The sequence below is a fragment of the Athene cunicularia genome (genome assembly GCF_003259725.1).
Source record: "Athene cunicularia isolate RWA chromosome 1 unlocalized genomic scaffold, athCun1 chr1_part1, whole genome shotgun sequence".
NCBI classification, from domain to species: domain Eukaryota; kingdom Metazoa; phylum Chordata; class Aves; order Strigiformes; family Strigidae; genus Athene; species Athene cunicularia.
Window position 1 is genome coordinate 99,293,556 of NW_020799091.1, and position 20,030 is coordinate 99,313,585.

Genomic DNA, 20,030 nt, shown 5'->3' on the forward strand with positions numbered 1-20,030 from the left:
TTGTACACCTTGGTATCTCTCTGTGGACGGAGACAGTGATTCCTGAATGCAGTTTTGTCACTGCTAAAATAAGGAAGGTAACTTTCAAGCCTATAGCGGGCTTTAGCTAAGGAGATGCACGGTGCTATAGAAGTGGAAAGCACTGTCAGGAGACCATGACTGTGACTAGGGCCAGTCATGCATGTTGGTATGCTTTCCTTACAGTAGTGCATCTAGATCCTGACCAATTGCACATGAATCCATCCTACGGGTTCACACTCGAATTATGATCTTCTGATGGCCTTAAGTATTCAGGAAGGCCCTGCAGTGAGTACTTTCTCCCTAGCTTGTAATATTTCTTTAGTATCTCCAATACTATTAGCAAAATACTCAGGGTTGGAGGATTGTTCATATGCATTTCTTTTCGTCTTTTTAAGTGGTAGTTTTGGAAACAGAAGGTGAATGCAAATGCACAGTCAGTTTAAAGCTACTAGCTTGTCTAATAAAAGATACATAGCTTGTATTTGCTTATCAGTAAAGAGAATGTAGCTGTGCAGTTGGGAACTTTTAAAAATAAGGCTTAATCTCTCACTGTCTCTAAGCTTTAACATATTCTAGTAATGTGACAAAAAGATTATTATGAAATCCTTCTGGAAATTATGGTTAAATATCTTTAAAATCCATACATAGTTAGCAGTTGAATGATTTGTGTGTGTGAATTACTGCCAACATATTCAAAATGCATTTTAAATTATATAGAGTCATTATTTTAAGAAATTAAGCTTGATTAAAATAAATTGTGGAGAGCATTTGGAAATGGAAAACTTGCTCTATATATGGGCCTACATTTTAAAACAAGGAGTTTCTACAGTTTAACACAAGTCACTCACTTTGATGCTGTTGTGATGAGAACCATGGGGTTGAAGCTCTGGAGCGCTCTGCAGCAGGCCCAGTGGTCTGGGCTGCCCTCACAGACGCTGTTGCCAGGACAGGCCTTTTAAGCCTTTTACTCAAAACTCACAAAAACTCGGTGAAGTCAACAGCCTAGAAGAACATTGTGCCTCCTACATATGTAGACCATGGAGAGTCTGAGTTGCAGGTGAGGCTCCTGAGGATTTGGAATGGATCTCAGCAATGGGCTGCTGGTGCCAGTGCTCAGATGAGGACATCTGACACCTTAGCAGGAGAGGACTTCATGTAGCATGAGCAACTGGCCAGAATGTTGTGGCTTTTGTGGGGGTAGTGGTTTAGGGCAAGATTTTTATAGAGGTCAACTGTCTTTGAAGCAGCAGCTTGAGCTGATTTGGGTCACAGTTTGTTGACTGGTGGGTGCAGCATTTCAACCACCATGAATGGTGCAGAGCACACAGGGAAGAAAGGCCCCTGTTAATGGAGGACCCTGGGGGAAGGGGCAATAAGGTGCTCACTGTGAAGAGCAAAGCACTGGAAGAGCCTTGAAATGGGAATGTACAGAAATGTCACAGAAGGAAATGCATTTCTCTCTCCTCCCCGCTCCCCTCCTCCCAAGTTAGGTGCTATAAGGTAGGTCTGCATTTTATATATTATTTATTACTCTTTATATACTTCATACTATATGCCTTCCATTTCCAGGTAATTTGAAAGGGGACAAGTCTTCAGTGGTTATGTACTTTGAGTCATGTTCTAGTCCAACTAGTATAAGAACACCAGTTGTTACGAATGGGAATATTCACATCTTTCAGAAATTCCCTTGGAATCCATGTGTAGAAAAGCCATTCTTGAAAATCACTGTGATACGAGTCTGCTGTGGGTCAGGGAGGAGGATGCCAGATCAGACTGCACTGGCAGGCAGTGCAGAACTTGCAGGAGAGATGTTCTAGCTCAGTGTAGATGGACATGGCAGGAATGACTGAAATGCAGTTGCTGCATCCTTGAGGAGGGAAATGGGTCTAGATGTCTGGGTTCTCTTCAGATTGTCTTTGATGATTCTGTGTGATTGCAGTGGGGTTAAAGGAAACTGTCCCAGTTTGCAGCGGGAGAGCTGGTGCCAACGAGGGAGTTGATTCATGTCTCCTGTGAGAACTACCTCAGCTCCAGGAAAAGGTAAAGGTGTCTGAGGGGAGAGGAAGGCTGCTGTGGCCATCTGAGTTGACCAGTGGAAATGTTTGGTTCTCTGATACATCTCTGTCCATGTGGCACCCTCAGTTCCTGCAGCCTTTCCTTGTTTTCTCCCTTTGCCCATGACTCAGTCTGACTCAACAGACTTTATGCCTTGACAGGTTTCCAAGCCCAACACCCGTAGTATTTTGCTCAAAAAGCAAACTGTAGAAGTGTTTATCTCAGAGATTAAAAAATTTGAAGATTAAAAAAACCCCACAATATAAACATATGCCACCAGGTTTGGTCTGTCTCTTCTGTTTAAGACATTTTTAACACAGCCCAGCCCACCCAGTCTCTGGTAACATCATAGCCCACATTCCCTGCACACAGCATAAGGCTGCTCTGGCAGTGCTTCACCGTAGGAGTTTTTGCTGCCTGCTCTGGGAAGTGGAATTCCTAAGCTTCTCAAGCTTCAAATAAAGTTTGTGTTGTTCTCAGCCCAGCAACTAGCTATGCAGTCTTAAAATCCATTCCAACCCTTGCTGCCTTCCTCATCTCAACCCTGCAGTCTCAGCTTCATGCTTACTTCAGCTCTAAGTGTACCTCAACCTCTCGTGGACCTTTGTCTTGTCCTGCCTGGGTTTGGCGAAGCTCCACATGTGAGGAGAGGTGGAGAGAGCAGAGGCCACTGAAGAGAGAGGGAGTGCGAGTGGCCCTTCTGACTCTGCTCCAGCTGAGCTAAACCCGTCCTCTCCACCTCACCAAAAAGCTGCTGTGGCTCTCATGGAGGGCTGTAGCTTCTGTTAAACTACTTGTCAGTCGAGGCTGAAAGCAGACAACTCGTGCAGAAATAAAATGTTGATTTTGTGGTTTTGCCAGCATTTCCCTTTGATACCAAATATGGTAAACACTCTCTAATGCCTGGGTAACTAACAGATACCATTTCAAGACTGTTCGATATTAACAGTTTCTTTTCCATCTACTATATCAAAATGGAAGCAAAAAGTAATCAGTTATTGTTAGCAAAACTGCATTTACAGGCAGTAGGTAAAGCTAATGACTTTATTCAGTAAGACACTTACTTGAGATAATTAGTGCCGCCATTAGCTTTTTAAAGGCCATTCTAGGTGAACAGTGTTTTAACAAATTTTAAGTAGCCCAAATATTTTTTGCAATAACAAAGTAAATAAAAAGGCATACTCAATCATTGAGGGAACTGCTGAGCTTTAAGTTAGTGAAGCAAATTGTAACCCTTCTAAAAGCAAAGTTTTATTGTCAATGTTGCACTTGACACTGTTGCTCATTTTCAGAGGATAACCAAGTGCAGGTATCATTAAGATGTAACTGATGAGTGTGACCTGAGGATAGAAGCAGAAGTGCATGACTTGTGGCTCTCATGATACATAAACAATGTTGGTGATGCTGCCTGTTCAGTAAGATCAGTGGGATGCTTCTTGCTTTCACAGCAAGACAACGCAGTGAAAACTGATGCTGCAGAGACACCCCCGAGGATAACAGGACTCAGTGTGCCTTCAGGTGAACTCTTTACAGGATTCAGGGCATAACTGGTATAGACTTCCCACAAGAGGAGTAAATCTGCTGTCAGCCACATGGGTCTTAAAGAGAACCACTCAGTCAGCAGCACACCCTTTGCACCACTTAACTGGGAGAGGAGTCTGACTCCAAATCCTTACTTAAGAAAGACAGAGAAATTTTACAGTCGTCATCATCATCATCATCAGGATCTAAAATGTTCATCTAAAATGCTGATCAGGTAACTCCAGCAACATTGCTCAGATATGGTTGTTAAGACTTCCTCTTATGCATCCAGGATTTTTCATGTTTGTCCTTTGTTGAAAGACATTTTTCTTCTTCTCCTGAATTAATTCAGGTTTGTGGTATCAGCGTTTAATAGACAGTCACAGCAGTGAACTTTGCAGTCAGGAGAACTGTACTGCCGGTTTTGTTTAACCTGTTCCAGTTTTAACTCCAGCTCAGATCCTTCCATGAATGCCAGTTTCATTTGAAAGGGAGGTAGGTGTTTGAGAAGCAACCACATCTGAGTATGGGCTACTGAGATCATCGCAGTGAGGCTGTTCACCATTGGAACTGCTTTCTTCTATCTGGCTCCCTACAATCACTTGTCTGTAATGTATAGAGATTAAAAAAAACCATACAGTTATCAGGGATATCTGTTTGGAAGAGAGATAGCAGCAGTTTCATAAGGAAGTACATTATCAAAGTTTTTAAAAATACAAAACATGATTCTTTAAACACAAAAGACATTGAATCCAGCATGAGAGATGCTTTTGGGTTTCAGCCCTCTTTATTCACCATGAGAATCATGTCCTTACCTGGAAATGGAGCATGACCAACAGTGTCAAAGTGTGAGCTGTGGTTGATATGTGGTGACTTTCTCTTTCCCCCTCAAGATGGGACTTTCAGTCCAGCCCTTAAGCTTGGTTCTTTAACTGGATTTTTAAGGAGGAAACTAGAAACTTTGCTATGACTTGCTCTGTACCAAGGGTGAAGGGAACTGTCATGGCTGCTCCTTGGAAGGAGAGGAGGGATGAGCTTCATGTGACTGTGAATGGGTGTCACTGGGGACAAGAACAAGAGAGATGCTTGGGTAAGATTCCCTGACACTGGGGTTGGGAAAAGGCAAGGCACAGCCCCAAGGGCTGGTGGGGATCTGAAGAAGAAAATGGGACAGACCTAAAAAGGAGTGGGTAGGACTATGGTAGCAGGAAATTTCCAGTGTACAAATAGTAACAATACAAAGATGTATGGTTCTGCCAGAAAATCTAGTTAGTGGTAGGGTGGAGGGAGCGATGCTATGAGAACAGCATCGTGCAACCTGCCTCCTCCTCCCTGAGCCTTCTTCCCAGCAGCTTCCCAAACTTCACCCTTAATAAATAGCAGATGAGTCCTGGCCTAGAAGCAGTAAGTTCCATTCAGTATAGCTGAACACAAGATCCCGACTACTACTACATCCTTAGGGCTTCAAGGGTGGGGAGGAACTTTACATTAGGAAGGAAAATGTAACCCAAAAGTGAGAATGAAAATGGAAAACTTATGAAAAAGTCCTGGAGCCATGGCTTTAGAGATGAGAAAGAAGACATCTTTGACTAAAAGCCAGTGTTTCAGTGATCAGACAAATGTAACAACCAAAATCTAAAAAACAAGATAAAGTAAATGGGATGAAAAGGAAAGTAATTTTATTTTTAATACTTTGGAGGAAGGGAAATAAAAACTTTATAGCTTCAAATTTATATTGATTGAATGAAACTTTAAATTATTTGTGCCTGGCAAGACTAATACAACAGGAATTTTGCTTAATGGTAATTCAAAAAACCAAAACAAAACCCAAAAATCTCAGGAACAGGCCCACCACAGGCAGGCAGATTTGAGGTTTTCTTTGCTATGATGCAGGTATATTCAAAACACCTCTCTTCTCTCTGTTTGACAGAAGCAAGACAAAAATACTCTTACCAAAACAGGATGTTTTCTTTCCAGTCCATTTGGTAGCTAAATATCATCACCTAGCTATCCATATTTTAAAATCAGCTGGAGAACTTGCATCCCAGAGACCTGGAGACGGTCTGAGGAGAACTCTGTCCAGCTGTTGTTAATCGTTAACCATCCCTGGAATAGCAGGGAAGTTTGAGGAGGCTGGAAGAACCCTAGTGTCCCAGTACTCAAAGACTGCGAGCTGGTCAAGCCAGGTCACTGTAAGGCAGGGCAATGGACCTCAGGCCCAGGCAAAATCATGGAATTAAAGCTAAGATAAGATACAACTGAAAAAGTATTTCAAAGGACAGAAAAACTAATTCCAGACAGTGTGGTTTTATAGAAAGACAGGTATGGTGAAAAATGTCTGATGCCATTTTTTGAGAGGGACACAATTTGGAGAATAAAGGTAGCTACATATATGTACCTATTTAAGCTGCAGTAAGGCATTTGACTTAATATTCCATACTGCCTTCTTTAAAAAGAACTATACATGACCCCCATTAAACAGGTATCATGGGAATCAGGCTTCTCAAAGAGTAACTGGAGACTGATGTTTGACGGTGACTGTTTCTAGCAGGGCTCCATAAGCACCTGATGTTATTAACAGTGTTAATATATTAAACTTAAAGCCTCAACTCTGGCATTAATATTTTTTATTGAGAACTGCAGGCTTTTCATAGACTATTCTTTCTAAAGACAGTGAATTGTGGCACACACAAAAGCTTGAGATACTCAGAAAGAAAGCAGAGCTAATATTTTGTATTTATGGATTTCTGGGGACAGACATGATCTTTGAAAGCTTGGAGCAGGTGATAATGTGATTCCAAAATTTCATCTATTTATCACACTGTCTATCCACCACAGTGATCACTTTTTGACATTCTTCATTAATGAACAACTGTAATTTTTTAAAATGCAAATACACGTTTAGCCCTAATTTTATTGAAGAAGTTTATCAGTTAAGCCAAGATGCAATGCCAAGGCACTGTGATTTAGCTAGGCAGAGAAATAAGAAATACTGATGAACTTAATAAATACAAGAACGTGTTCTCCTCTTCAGAGAATTTGGGAGCCTACATCCCTGCCCTCAGTGGGTATCACTCTCAATTATCTTCCAGTGCACAAGTTGTTTGTGGTTTGGTTTATGTCCCTTGAGAGTGAGCTGACATAATCTCAGAACTGCCTGGACTGGGCATGCTGCAGCCTCTGAGGGGATAATGTTGGATTTGATAATACTATTGTTCATAGGACACTATCTGAATGCACGGCTCAAGAGTTATTCCACTCTCTTGATTGTCACTTGTAAATGTCTGTCTGGTCGATATTGGATGGAAACCTTTTTGTGTCATTTAAAACCATTTAACAGTTCAAAAACAAAAAGCCCCATCGTTTCAGTTTGTAGGAGAAAGGGCAAAAACTGGAAACAGCTTCAGAAAGCAACAGAGAGCACCTGAATGCTAACACAGCCTGCTTCCAAGTACCTGAGCAGTGTGGTCCACTGCACAGCCCACCTGGATGGACGTTTGCCTGGTGGAACCAGACTCGGAGACTGTCTGAGCAGCAGCTGCACCAATCTTGTTCTGACCTCATGTCCAGCAGGTGGTGTCCTCTCAGCTGCAGAGTCTCAGGGCATGGGATTTCTGGAGGGACACAGGCTACTGGTAAGGAATATTCCTGGCTCTGAGTTCACACATCTATTCACACAGTGGCTGGTGCTAAACCAAACCCCAGCCCATTAGTTTTCACTTGGAGTTATCAGTTATCTCTGATCAGCCTCAGCACCACCCTAACAAGTGTGATACCAATTCCAGGCCTCTCTCCAGTGGCATGATACCTGCTAAAAGGTATGGAGCATGTTTCTTTAGATGACAGGAGTGAGAACACTTTCCTGTGAAGACACTGTAATTTGAGCTCCGGTGGCTGAAGCCTTAGAGCAGGCTTTGACAGTTCATAGCTAGCCATTTTTTACAGCCTCTCTCCTGTGGGTCTGACAGCTGCTCACATTGAAGTGACCTGGTTCTGTGAACATGAAAATGTTCTTCTAAAGATGGAGGTGTGAAATACCGCTTTATCCCTTGAAACCAGAGGCTTGAGAATAGCAAGATTATTTGCTTTTTAGATTAAATCTAAATCCCAGCAGAAGTAGGGAGATGATAGTCCCCCTCTACTCTGCACTGGTGAGGCCACACCTTGAATACTCTGTTCAGGTTTGGGCACCTCAATACAATAGAGATATTGAGGTGCTGGATCGAGTGCAGAGGAGAGCAACAAAGCTGGTGAAGGGCCTGGAGAACAGATCCTATGAGGAGCGATTGAAGGAGCTGAGACTGTTTAGTGTGAGGAGGAGAAGGCTGAGGGGAGACCTCAAAACTCTCTACAACTACCTGAAAGGACATGGTAGGGAGGTTGGTGCTGGTCTCTTCTCACAGGTAATTAGCAATAGAACAAGAGGGATTGGCTTTAAACTGCAACAGGGGAGGTTCAGACTGGACATTAGGAAAAAAATTTTCACAGAAAGAGCGGTCAGACAGTGGAATAGGCTGCCCAGGGAGGTGGTGGAGTCACCATCCCTGGATGTGTTTAAGGGTCGTTTGGATGAGATGTTGGGGGATATGGCATAGGGGAGAACTTGTAGAGTAGGGCTGATGGCTGGACTCGATGATCCCAAGGGTCTTTTCCAACCTAAATGATTCTGTGATTCTATGGAGTTCAGAAACTATTGGGGAGAAATTGGGATAGATCCCCAGGAACACTGTATATGGGAAGCCAGCTGTAATGACTTAGCTGTCTCAGCTTCTTCTGACACAAGGACAGATGCTGTAATCTATGCAGACAAGTCATGTAGACCTCAAATACTGGTCTTGTGAGGGTCCTGACCATGAGATTTAAGTACCACTGAGAAACCACATTCTTTCTGAGCTCTTAGCCAGTCTCGTCTAGGAATTTCAAGATACCTGGGTGTGAAAATATGTGATTACCACTAGTGAGAGATAACAGGTAGAGAACACAGTTGACTATATCTTAAGTGAGTTTATAGACAGACAAATTACCTTGATTCCACGAAACAGTCTACTATGATAGTAAAGAGAAGGCTGAAGATAGTAAAGAACAGGAACAACTGCCTTAAGAAAGTAGAAAACAGGAGCATGGTCTGCTTAGCCAGAGAAGTACCTCTCATGAGGATCTTATTATTATAGTATTAAAAAGGACTTCCTCTCCCCAAAGACAAGGTAGCATGCCCAAGTAGAGATATGAGACGTCTCACTGTTATCTGAAAGAATATGATGCTTTGAGTGTCAGATTCACTGCCTTTGTGTACAGAAATAGATACTTTTTTTGTTACTGTAATATATAGTGGTTATATTGTTCACTAATGAATATCATAACCTTAAAGATAAGCTTAAAAAAAACCCTGTCTGAAAACTATTTGCCTTCATGTGAGATCTAGGATATTGCTATAGATTTTTTTTTTTTTTGTCCTAGGGACAAAAATCCCTGAGCTGTCAAATATCCAAATTAGTTCTCCAGTTCCAGGAATGAAGCAGCTGTTGCAATTGATCTGGACGGAGCAAAAAATTGAAAGAGCACATGGACATTGTACAGTCTGGCCACTGAATCAGTGGTTATCTGTCCATGAAGGAAACTATCACCTGCAAACTGAGAAGAAAGCTGGCTGTAGAACAAGTGTTTTCAAGCCAGCTCCCACATCTCTGTTTGACAAGAGGAATCCTCAAACTGTGTTACAATATGCCCCAGAAATGTTGGGTAAAAGTTGGTGGTAGTCAGGGGGAAAATATCTAAACATTTCTTATTGCAAGAAATCTGTCCAAAGCCAGCAAGGCTCATGCTGCCATGCAGTTCAGAGTACCTTGATTGATCCTCTCTGTGGCTACTATGACAGCAAGAAATGTTGACAAAGAATGAGACATGCGGATCTTCCAACTCTCTGGGTACCTCCCCCCCCCCCTTTTTCTTTTTTCCCTCCCCCACATTACACTGTCTGGTAGGAAAGAGATAGCCAGAAGATTTTGGATGTCCACAGCAGTCTCAGTCACAGCTGTCAGGAATGCACAGCCTCCAGTGATATGCATGGGGAACTTGTGCGTCCTCTTAAGAGGTCCAGGAAGGAACTTTCACTGCTCCACTTCACTGCATGAAGTTTCAGCCTTGGCCAGGAGCTCCGTCCAGCCACTACCCTTATTTTTCTGTATCATTTTGGATGGCAAGAAACATAGTTGAAGCGAATGTTAATAGTGGCTCTTGATTACATCAGTGTGGTAATCAGCTGCCTTGGCATGCTACTGGGTTTGAATTAATTGGTCCAATGCCTCGAACCTTTTTTCTTTATTTCTGTAGGGATAGTGTAATGGTGACAAAAGGGACTGGGACATGGAGTCCTTGCTGCAGCTGTCTTGCAAGCATCAACCCTTCCCCCTCTCCCCAACTCACTCATCTGACTTGGCACCAGATTACTTTGTATTGCAGCGAAGAATGTGGTGCAATCAGATCATGGAGTTGTGTCCAGGACGTCTCAGTGTCTAAGGATTATGCTGTGCCATAAGCAGATCTAGTTGTTGCATATGCCTTTCAGAAGACACTTCTGACACTGACTTGTTTTCTGTGTGGATATGCAGGTAAAAAGCAGACTATACTGTTGTAGATTACATGCCCTTGCTAAAATAGTAAGACCTTGGTGTACACAGTGGTGGAAGAGATATAATCACTGCATATTGTACAAGGCCAAAATGTAATCTTCAGGGACCCCCCAGAAATCCAGCTGCGAATAAAGACAGCTGACATGTGGCGGTGGAGGTTTGCTCAACAGTCAGCTGAAGCAAGAAGGTACACTCTTATGAACTGCCAGGCATGAAAGCAGGCTTGTTTCACCAGGGGGTTGAGCAAGTTGGAAGAGTACACGCTGCCCTATATCTCCAGGGCTTGACAGAGAGATGGATGAGCACAGAAACAGTGAAGGTAAAAGTTCTCCAGCCTTGACCAGTGACGTGTATGTACGTTCATTGGGTGAATATATCGGAATTATCACTGGAAAAGAGGAGGCAGATTTCAATACAGAAATAAAATTATCATCATGCCAAGGATAATGGATGGATTGCATATAAAGAAGATGACAGGAGGATCTTCTTTCAGGCATCTCACATTTTATTGCTGGGATTGGGAGAAGTGTAATTGGAGTGGGGGTTAAAAACCAAATGGAACTCAATAAAAAAGGGCAAGTTTGGGGGTGGGGTGTTGAATAATCTCTTCAGTCCTAAAATTCTTTTCTTCTAGTATGTTAGAAGCCTAGAAAAATGATGACAGGATGATTTCAAAACCTAAACTAATCTCAACCAGTATTGCTTTCCATTAATGATTCCCGGGCTCTCCACAGAACATTCCTAGACTTCCTTTGTTCACAACAACTCTTTCAATGAGCAAAATTGAACATATTATGGATAAATATGGATATTCTAAAGCCCAGTATTTCACTCAGTAACACAATGCAAAAGTGAAAATTTTTTTAAAATTAATACTTTTGTTTAAGTGTCCCAAACACTCTGAGATTTTTGTGTATATAGAATTCTGCCAGCTTTTTAGGAACAGTAAATTAATGGGAACATACCTCTGTTACCCTGTAATTTTATGTCCCTTTCCATGTGTTTCTGATATTGTTAGCTTGCCTCCTGCATTGTGGTTTGTTTGGGCAAATTGCCTTTTTTTTGTTGTTGTTGTTGTTGTTGTTACCTTTTGTGAGCATGCCAGAGGCCTTAGGGTGCCAATAAATTAGAATATTAGTGCTCCTTTTTACTGCCATATTATACTTGTTTCCCTCTGCTTGTTTGTGACCTAATCTTGAACCTCTGCCTAATCTGCTGAGCTGAATTTTCTGCGTCCTGATCAGATTAGGAGGAGCAGTGGGCAAATGCATCCTTGTTTGCATAAAACATGTTTGCCAGAAAAACTAGCAGCAAACAAAGTAAACCAAATGTAGAACGCTGCAAACAGAAACCTGTCCTTAGACAAAGTTCAAAATCACAGGCAGCATTAGAACTACATTCCCATTCAACATGTGGCTGCTGCACATCTGTGGGCACTGCGTCTCCATCAGGCACACCCACCGCAGCTAAATTCACAGGACAGGGTCTATAGTCTTTTAGGAGACTGGGGATGTGCCTGTCAACAGCAAGGTGTTTATGCAGCCCCTCTTTTCAGTCATGGAGGTTTCAGGTACAAACATGCTACTAGAATAGATTAGCTATTCCATCCATCTGGAGGATATTTCCCTGTTTCATCAAACCCAGCTACAAAAAACAGTCTGGATAACACAAACATGGGGCTCTGGAATCTCTGTCTGTAGAGCTAGATATGCTGTACACACTTGGAACCTGAAGGTGCTATTGGGCTTTACTGGACTACTCGCTAGCTCAGACCCATCTCTGTCTCCCTAATGCCAAATAGTACTCTACTGGAATTTAAAGTAAGGTACTCAGGTGAGAGTGACTGAATCACACCTGCAAACTTTAATCACTAATGAAATGGCCTGAGACAAATGCCAGGAGATTCTGTCCCAACAGAAAATCCAGTTTTAACCATGTTGTCTTACTACTAAACTGACTGGCACTGTGAATGCTACACATCCATGATTGGCAGGAGTTTCAAGTCATTTCACATCCACACTTCCAACTGGTTAATACTCTCGCTAAGCATATTTGTAGTTTTACCATGGGCTTACTATGCTGAAGGACAGAAGTTCAGATATGGGCCATCTTTGGAAAGGAAGGTATTGTCATACTCCTGCCAGGATTTGCAAAACAAACAAACAAATGGAAAGTTTGCCCAGATCTTCAGCCAGTTATAAGTCAGTAATTTCTGTGAGTTAATTTAACCCACAAGAATTTAAAAGTGTTTAGGGACTGAGTCATACACTTATTTTAGACAAGAAAGAAGCTTGCTTAACCTTTTGCATAACAGGCCAGAGAAAGACGGAGCATAGTCTCCTCACAGTAATTTTTGGATGAATACAAATGCATGTTTTTCAGATGTTCAGTCACCAAGTAAAAAAAAGAATTAATCACAACCCATTTAATATTCTACTGTAAATTGTTCCAGTGAATCATTACCTTCACATCAAATATGTGGTACATCTGAGTTTGTGTAGCATCAGCTTCCAGCCACTGTATTTTAGTAGGGTACTTTACCATCTGATAGTTGTCATGGGGCTCTTGAACTGGACACTAGCATTCTAAAAGATGCAGACAGTTCACAAGGAGCATCTTTGAGCCACTGCTCCTTGAGAAACTAATTGATTTGGGTTGATTTCTCTCACTGTAAGATATGTTTCTGGAACTCAAATCAGTTTTTTCCCCCAATTCCTCCCAATTTCTTTAAAACCCCCTTTAAAGAGTGCATTCTAACATAAGTACAACATTCTTGGGATGATCTAAGCAATGGCACACCGTGATTGTTTGACACACACATACTATTATCTTCCTGATCTCACTAATAAATTTTCTCTTAGTTTGATCAAGGCTTACAGAATTGTTCTGGGAGCTTGCATTCATCTGCTTTACCACCATGATTCCTACTTCCTTCTCAGGCATGGTTTACAAGAGATACTTTCCCATTCTGTGTGTAAAACAGACACTTCCATAGTATGCAACCTGGAGAGCTGGCATATGGAAAATGCATGTTGTTTGCCAACATACCTAGTTCAGACTGCTCTGCCTAGCCTCGTGGTTTACTGTTCTATCTTTCTGTCACCTGCAAACCTTATCAGTTATGGACTTATTTTTATTCAGGTGATTAATACAAATAGTGAATAGCTGTGGGTTGAGAGACACTCAGACCAAATAATAACATAAAAAGTGTCATCTCTGTGTGCAATTATAAATGTGGAAATTGCTGAATCACTTGAAGTAGTGAATGACTGTTTCATGCAGATTATTTTATCACACTAATCTATACTTACTTTATCTCTGTTTGTACTTACTTTACTGGAGTTGATCCAGAGCGGGACATATACAGTAAAATAAGGAAAAGAAACGTCACAAACGCAGCAAGCCCAACCCAAAAGGCTATGACAATAGAATCTGTGGACACAACACAGTAATTCTGTCACTGGTACCATAGCAAATAGAAAACACAGCAATATAATTTATGATCTCTAAGAAAGGTGTGTCATTTAATTAATTCAATGTAATTAAACCCTTGAGAGAGAGCAATCTGAGTGCCAATTTGTTAAAAGTGTTAAGAGTCTCCTAGCAGTTTATTGTAACAGTGCACAGCCAGGGCTGGGGGAGAGATTGGAAAAAAAAATTTAGTGAGTGTGGTGGTGACTAGCACTATAGGTATATTTAGAAGATAATACTGAGCACTGATGGTCTTCACAGTTTCAGCTCTTTGCAGGGGATAAGGTTTCTTTTACAAAATTGCAGTGCAGTAAGCAGTGTGGTACTCAAAATCGAGACATTACCGCTTGGTCTATAGCCAAATCCTGCTCTTAGGTGAAAAAGTACAACAACCCATGATCTTTAAGATGATACTTTTAGGGAGGGAATACTAGCTTTGAGGATATTTTCTACCAAGAGAAATATTAAGGAAAGCTTATGGAAAAGTGCCTGGGACTCTCACAGCACATCAGTCCAGTGGAAGAGAATGTGAACCTTCCCCTGTTCAGCTGCAATACTTCTGTATTCAACATAAAATTGTTCAAAATGCAACCTACTTTATCAGGACTAAGTGGTTTCTTTAAGGAACAACTGGATTCCTAGCACTGAAGTATGGGTTCACAATTGGTTTAAACCTATTATACACCAAAGGCTAAAATCCTGCCACTACTGTTATCCCTGACTCAGATGAAAACTTTGGGGTTTTTTAATTAGTAAAAGAAAAGATGAACTGATCCCTGACAAGGGAAACCCATGCTAATGGGAGTATGAACTGGTTGGAGGATAAAAGGGAGTTGCTCTTTCATGAATAAAGGCTACGGTGTTGCTGAAATTCCTGACTCAGTTAGGGGCTTGCTGTTAGATGGGATGAATCTGCTCCTGCTCCAGTAGCACATTTGGTCAGTGTTTCAAAAGCACCACTTCCTGGGATCAATGTGGTGGTGCTGAACGTCCCAGTTAAAGCCTTGAAAAGGTTGGTTGTTCTGCAGGGCACAAGTCGAGAAATGCCCCAAATTCATGACTGGCTACTCACTTAGACTGAGGTGAAAAAGAAGGGTCATTGACCCCAGAGACAAATATTGACCAAGATAAAATAAATCTTCCATCTGAAAGGACAGAAAACATTGTGTTCTTTGAAACAGGTCCAATATGTTTGATTAGGTGTTTCTTTGTGAAAAAGTTCAGGACGTGTTGTCACCAGAGCCACAAAGAGATTAGGGGGGATTATTCCAGCTCTTTTTAAATCTAAAACTAGGGCTGATCCAGCCGGAGTCTTATCAGAAAGCCAAGTTTTGGCTGGGCTACTGAGAAATAAGAATATGGAGGGTCATCTTATTTTATTCTTCCTCTGTTAAAAAAAGTTTTACTGAGCTTTAATTCAGAGGATGGTAAATTAGCATGTGAGGGTCAATACTCTGACCTGCTCTTCCCAAATTTATTATGGGAAAGAGTGATGGAGCGCTACTGCCCGCCAACTCCTCAAGGGAGAATCAGGGAACTTCTGTTTAAAAAAAAAAAAAAAAAAAAAAAAAAAAGCGCAAGATCACAGTCCAGGAATATTCTGAAAAGCTCAAAGTTCTGAAGTGTTCAAAACCAGGACAGAAATGAAAAGTTTGGGTTTACAGAATTCTCTATCAGAGCTATTGTGGTTTCATCTTTTAAAAGCAAATTTAATACAATGCATGGAATTCACTGCAGCTAATCAAATTTGCTCCATGTCTCAGGGGGAGTTTGAACTCTTGAGGGATAAACAGAAACTTCCTGGTTTTAGTCCTGCAATTAGGATTTTTTTAAAACTGGGATAATGTATTTTAACAGTATATAAAAAGCTCTTCTATTGCTAAATTTTACAGCCACCTTTTGTGTGTGTGTGCAGATGTTTTTAAACAGCCTATTAGTTCATGGGCTAATTAAGCTTGTTATTATTTTTATACAAAATGGAGATCTGTACAACACTATTAATACAAAGCAAGACCATGACTTTATAGCTGGATTTAGATTCATTTTCATGAGACAAACAGTCTCACAATGCTTCAGGGACAGGTCACATAACAGAGGAAAGAAAGTGCAGAGATTCAGGTGTCTGTTTTACATTAAATAATAAAAAACCCCAAACAAGCAGGCGAAACTGAATTAGGGAGCTATAATCCCATCCCAGGTGTTGTAACGACTGTATGATTCACTTGGGTTGATTCAGCAATGCACCTAAACAAACTTCTCAGGTCCCATTGCAGTCAGTCAGCAGAGGCCCTCTGGAACATCAGTGCAGCAGTTATTGTAATCCCGGAGCTATCCTGAGTTTTGCCAGACTTGGAATGTTTGTGGCTATCTGAGGGGAGATTATTACATTTCATCTCCAGCACAAAGGGCAAGGACTTGCTGAACTAACTTTGTCTACATAGTTCCAAGCACATGAAGACAATAATCCCAACAGTGGCTTTTGAAGGTATAACAATGTAAATGTTATGCAAAGACAGGAAAACCTACAAAGTATATTCATTGCTTGACTAGTGCTTATATTCAAAACAAGGAAAAAAATAACCAATTGTGGAATTATTTTCCTTGCTGTTTTCTTTATAACTCTTAACTCACTGTTCTCCCACTGGTATTTGGAGAAGGAAAAATAAAACTATCAAAATGATGCAGTTTCCATTCCTCCTAGACTGCTGACATGGAAAAATGTCTATTTCTATAGGAAGAAAAAAACCCAAGCAAACAACAAAAAAACCCCAACCAAACGGTTTCACTTCCCTGGCTATCAGAAAACCAAGTCCAACATTTTTAGTTTAGAAATTGGTACAGCCAATGCAAGATCTTTAAAAGACACAAATCATGGAGCAGAACTCCCTTTTGACAAGCTGCCTAGGAAATGCCTTACATAAACAGCTGCCTCAGGGAACTGAAATTACCTTAACATTAACTGCAGAGAGGAAAGAAAAAAAAAAAAGTACAACCCTACACCTGCATCTTTTTCTTCTTTGCCTGGGAGCTGAGCAGCTAAAATACAGAAGCCTGTTTTCCTGTCGATTTGTTTCCCAAAGCTGAGCCCAAAGGTGTTTTCCTTTGGTGCCCAACAGGTCATGATCTCACACTGCAGCCTTTTTGTCAGTAAAGGTCTTTGCTCACAATGTTCTTCCCCTATTATCTGGTCACCAGCTGTAGGAATTTACAGATATTTTGTATCCTTTCTGAGGTCTCCACTCCTTTGTAACTAGATCCAGTTGGAGTTACTGCAGGAGCAGAGGAGATGCATAAACACAAAGTATGATTGTATAAATCATCTCCTTAGAATATAAAAAAGACCTGAAAGGTGGCAGACTTCTCTACTTCTTTATGGGGAGAGGACAACAACAACAAAAAAAATAGAGAGATGAGTTTACTATGCTTTCTTAATGGAAATAAGGCTTATGAGATCTCTCATGAGCACTCACACACTTGTGTGTGGTAATTTCCTTCATGAAACTATGAATGCATTTAAATTAAATTAAACAGAGGGTGAGCATCTTCTCTCAGAAGCACAATTTCTACAAGTTTCAAGAAAACAGGCAGCTGGGTAAAGAGAAATATCCTATAAATTGCAAGGGAGGGAAATGTAGTAACACAAATCCACCTCTACTATGTATCAGGCAACCCAAATGTTAGGAATATGTTATTAATGAGAAAAAAAGGGAAAGGTTAAGAGTCCTGATTTTTGGTGTTTTTTTTGTTGTCAGCCACCTGTCAGAGACCTACAGCTAACTTAAGTCAGAGGTTTGGGGTTTCCCTGATGGAATTTGGGCGTAATTATCTGCCCTAACTTTAAAATTAAGATAATCAGAGAAGCTGCTCATAACCTGCCTGCTCCCAGCAGCACCAAATATTGCTCTACCACATTATGAAGCAAGATTTTATATATGGAAGGATGTAGATATTTACACCACCTTCTTTAAGACATGATGTTCTAAGTTTGTGGGCAATAAACCCTAGGTTCACCAGCATAGACAAAAAAAGCTTTTCTAGAGGCAGTGCAGAATAAGAGTTTCTTGCTCCCTTTTCTTATTCTTGGTTTCATAATGCAAGTGAAGGACTTGAAGCTCCTAGCAGTGTCAGTTCAATCTTTACTATTAGAAAGACAGTTTCTTGCACTGTTAATTAGAGACATGAAAATATTTTGAAACACTATCACATTTTCCTTACAGACCAGATCACTATAATAACCTTGGGGAAAGCAATTTTAGTCTCTGAAACCATATGTGAACAGTTGTAGTTGTCTTCAGTAGACTAGACAGCAACCAGTAAAGCCCATAGCTTTGTCACTCAAATGAAGATACAAACATAGGTAGACTCTTGGCAGAAATCGAGGGAAAACACTGCCTACAGCCTGAGTGACTCAAACATGCCTACCTGCTCTCCCTTGATCTTTATCAGTCCATCTAACTATACTTGGGTAAGTTAATCCCTCATGACATAGCTTGTCATTTTCAAAACCTAATAAATGCAGTTACATTAGGAAAAAAAAAAACAAACAAACAAACAAACCAACCAACCCAACACCTGTCACTATAAGTAACCATAGAAAGGCAGGCATTACTATCTCATTGTGCAAAACCAAGTGTGAAACAGAATTAACTGTTGCAGGGTGAATTTGGTGAATGCTATTTCGTATTCTATACTTTGAAAATAAACTTCTAAACTCAGCAGAATCAGCTTCCATGGTAATAAAGTATTTTGACAACAATGTATATTATTACTTTATCTTACAGTTCAGTAGCACTAAATCAAAGGAGGAAAGGTAATAGAATATGTTTTCAGGTTGTTGTTCCTGGCTAGCGGAAACATACACTCTTCTTTTAGTAAGGTTTTGAATGTTTATCAGTTGTAATGTAAGCCTTACATCCCAAGACGAAAACACGATAGTGTTACAAAAAGCTCTGCTCATTTAGTCAACTTTTCTGATAGTAGCAGGTAACTCACACCCCAAACTACAGATTTGAAAGTCATTAGGTTTCTGCTTAAGAAATGGCTTAAAAATACTCTGTCCTTCTAAACAAAAGTTAGTATCAGCAGCCTTGTAATTTCAAATACTGTAAGATAAAGCAAAGAGTTTCACTATTAGCAATAACTGCTATAGAGCACAGTCAGTTTGGACGGCAGACACCCATTCATACAAACCACGCACATATAATCCGGCATGGTCACTAGTGCAAGGAAAAACAAAAAATAAGTCAGTGAGACAGGCTACACAACATTTTTCCTGTACTAGATTAGCACTTACTACTCTACAATACTTACATTTATTAACCTTCAACTTGCTTCCATCTACTGGAATTGGATCTATATAATCCCAGTAATATTCATACGACCAAAAATACTCGGAGGAGTTTGTTCTGTTAGCCATTTCAGTGGTGCATTTTAAACCAGCTCAGAACTCCAACCAAATACTTTTTTTCATTGTACTTCAGCGCCCTCAGAAAGTGATTGCATAACTGATGCCTATGTAAATCACTCTGGGGTCCTGCAGCTCAAGGACTGCCTTGGTACTAAACAACATCTAGCAGCAATGAATATTAATGTCTGACAGATATGTAACAGCAGCCCTTAAAACCTAATCCTCGCTTCCTGGTGGGCAATTACATTATTCCTCAGCGTATTTTAAATTGAGATGGATGTCAAGTAACCCAAGAACGGAGTGGACAAGTGCCAGCTGGGTCACAAAGCCTTCCCTCTTGGAAACTCACAGCAACACGGCACTCTGGAGCTACTGAGGACAGCTGGGCTGAGAGACATTTCTGAATTTCTCTTGATGTAAAGAAGTAGGCAAGACGTGAAAAAATGCTTCATAATTACAGGATGTTTTGGAATGACCGCTATTTTGCTTTGCTACTCCCTCACCCCCTCCACCCCGAAAGCAATGACCGGAGAGGCCGGCTCCCCAGCAAGGGAGGCCAGGCCAGTAGAAGGCGTTCGGCTCCCGGCAGTCCCGCGCCTTGGCAAACACACGCGTTCGGGCTCCGCCGAGGTTCAGGGAGAGGCTCACGCTAAACCGTGACACCGACCCTCAGGCCGCTTTTGGCGGCGGCCCTGAAGCCCCCAGGGTACACTGCAGCTGTGGGGCCAGCGCTGCCCATTCCGTCGTCGGCCCTGGGCAGTCGGAGGCACGGCAGAGCCTGCCGGACACCCCAAGGGCCCCTCTAGACCCGGGCGCCCGCAGGCAGCCTTCAAAACATGAAAAAAATCGCTCTTTCCCGTGCCCACCCCCCGCACTCAGAGCCCCCGGGACAGGCCGGCAGCGGGGGCGGCCCCTCACGGCTGGGG

The 20,030-nt window shown here is 41.4% G+C and overlaps 1 long non-coding RNA gene across 1 annotated transcript; it reads right to left on the bottom strand.

Moving 5' to 3' along the window:
• Window positions 1–1,558: 1,558 nt before the first annotated feature.
• Window positions 1,559–19,591, bottom strand: LOC113483802. The gene is made up of 3 exons (XR_003399096.1): window positions 19,008–19,591; window positions 13,559–13,658; window positions 1,559–4,203 (listed from the first exon to the last, which is right to left on the bottom strand). It is a non-coding gene; the product is annotated as an uncharacterized LOC113483802 (long non-coding RNA).
• Between the last annotated feature and the right edge of the window lie 439 nt (window positions 19,592–20,030).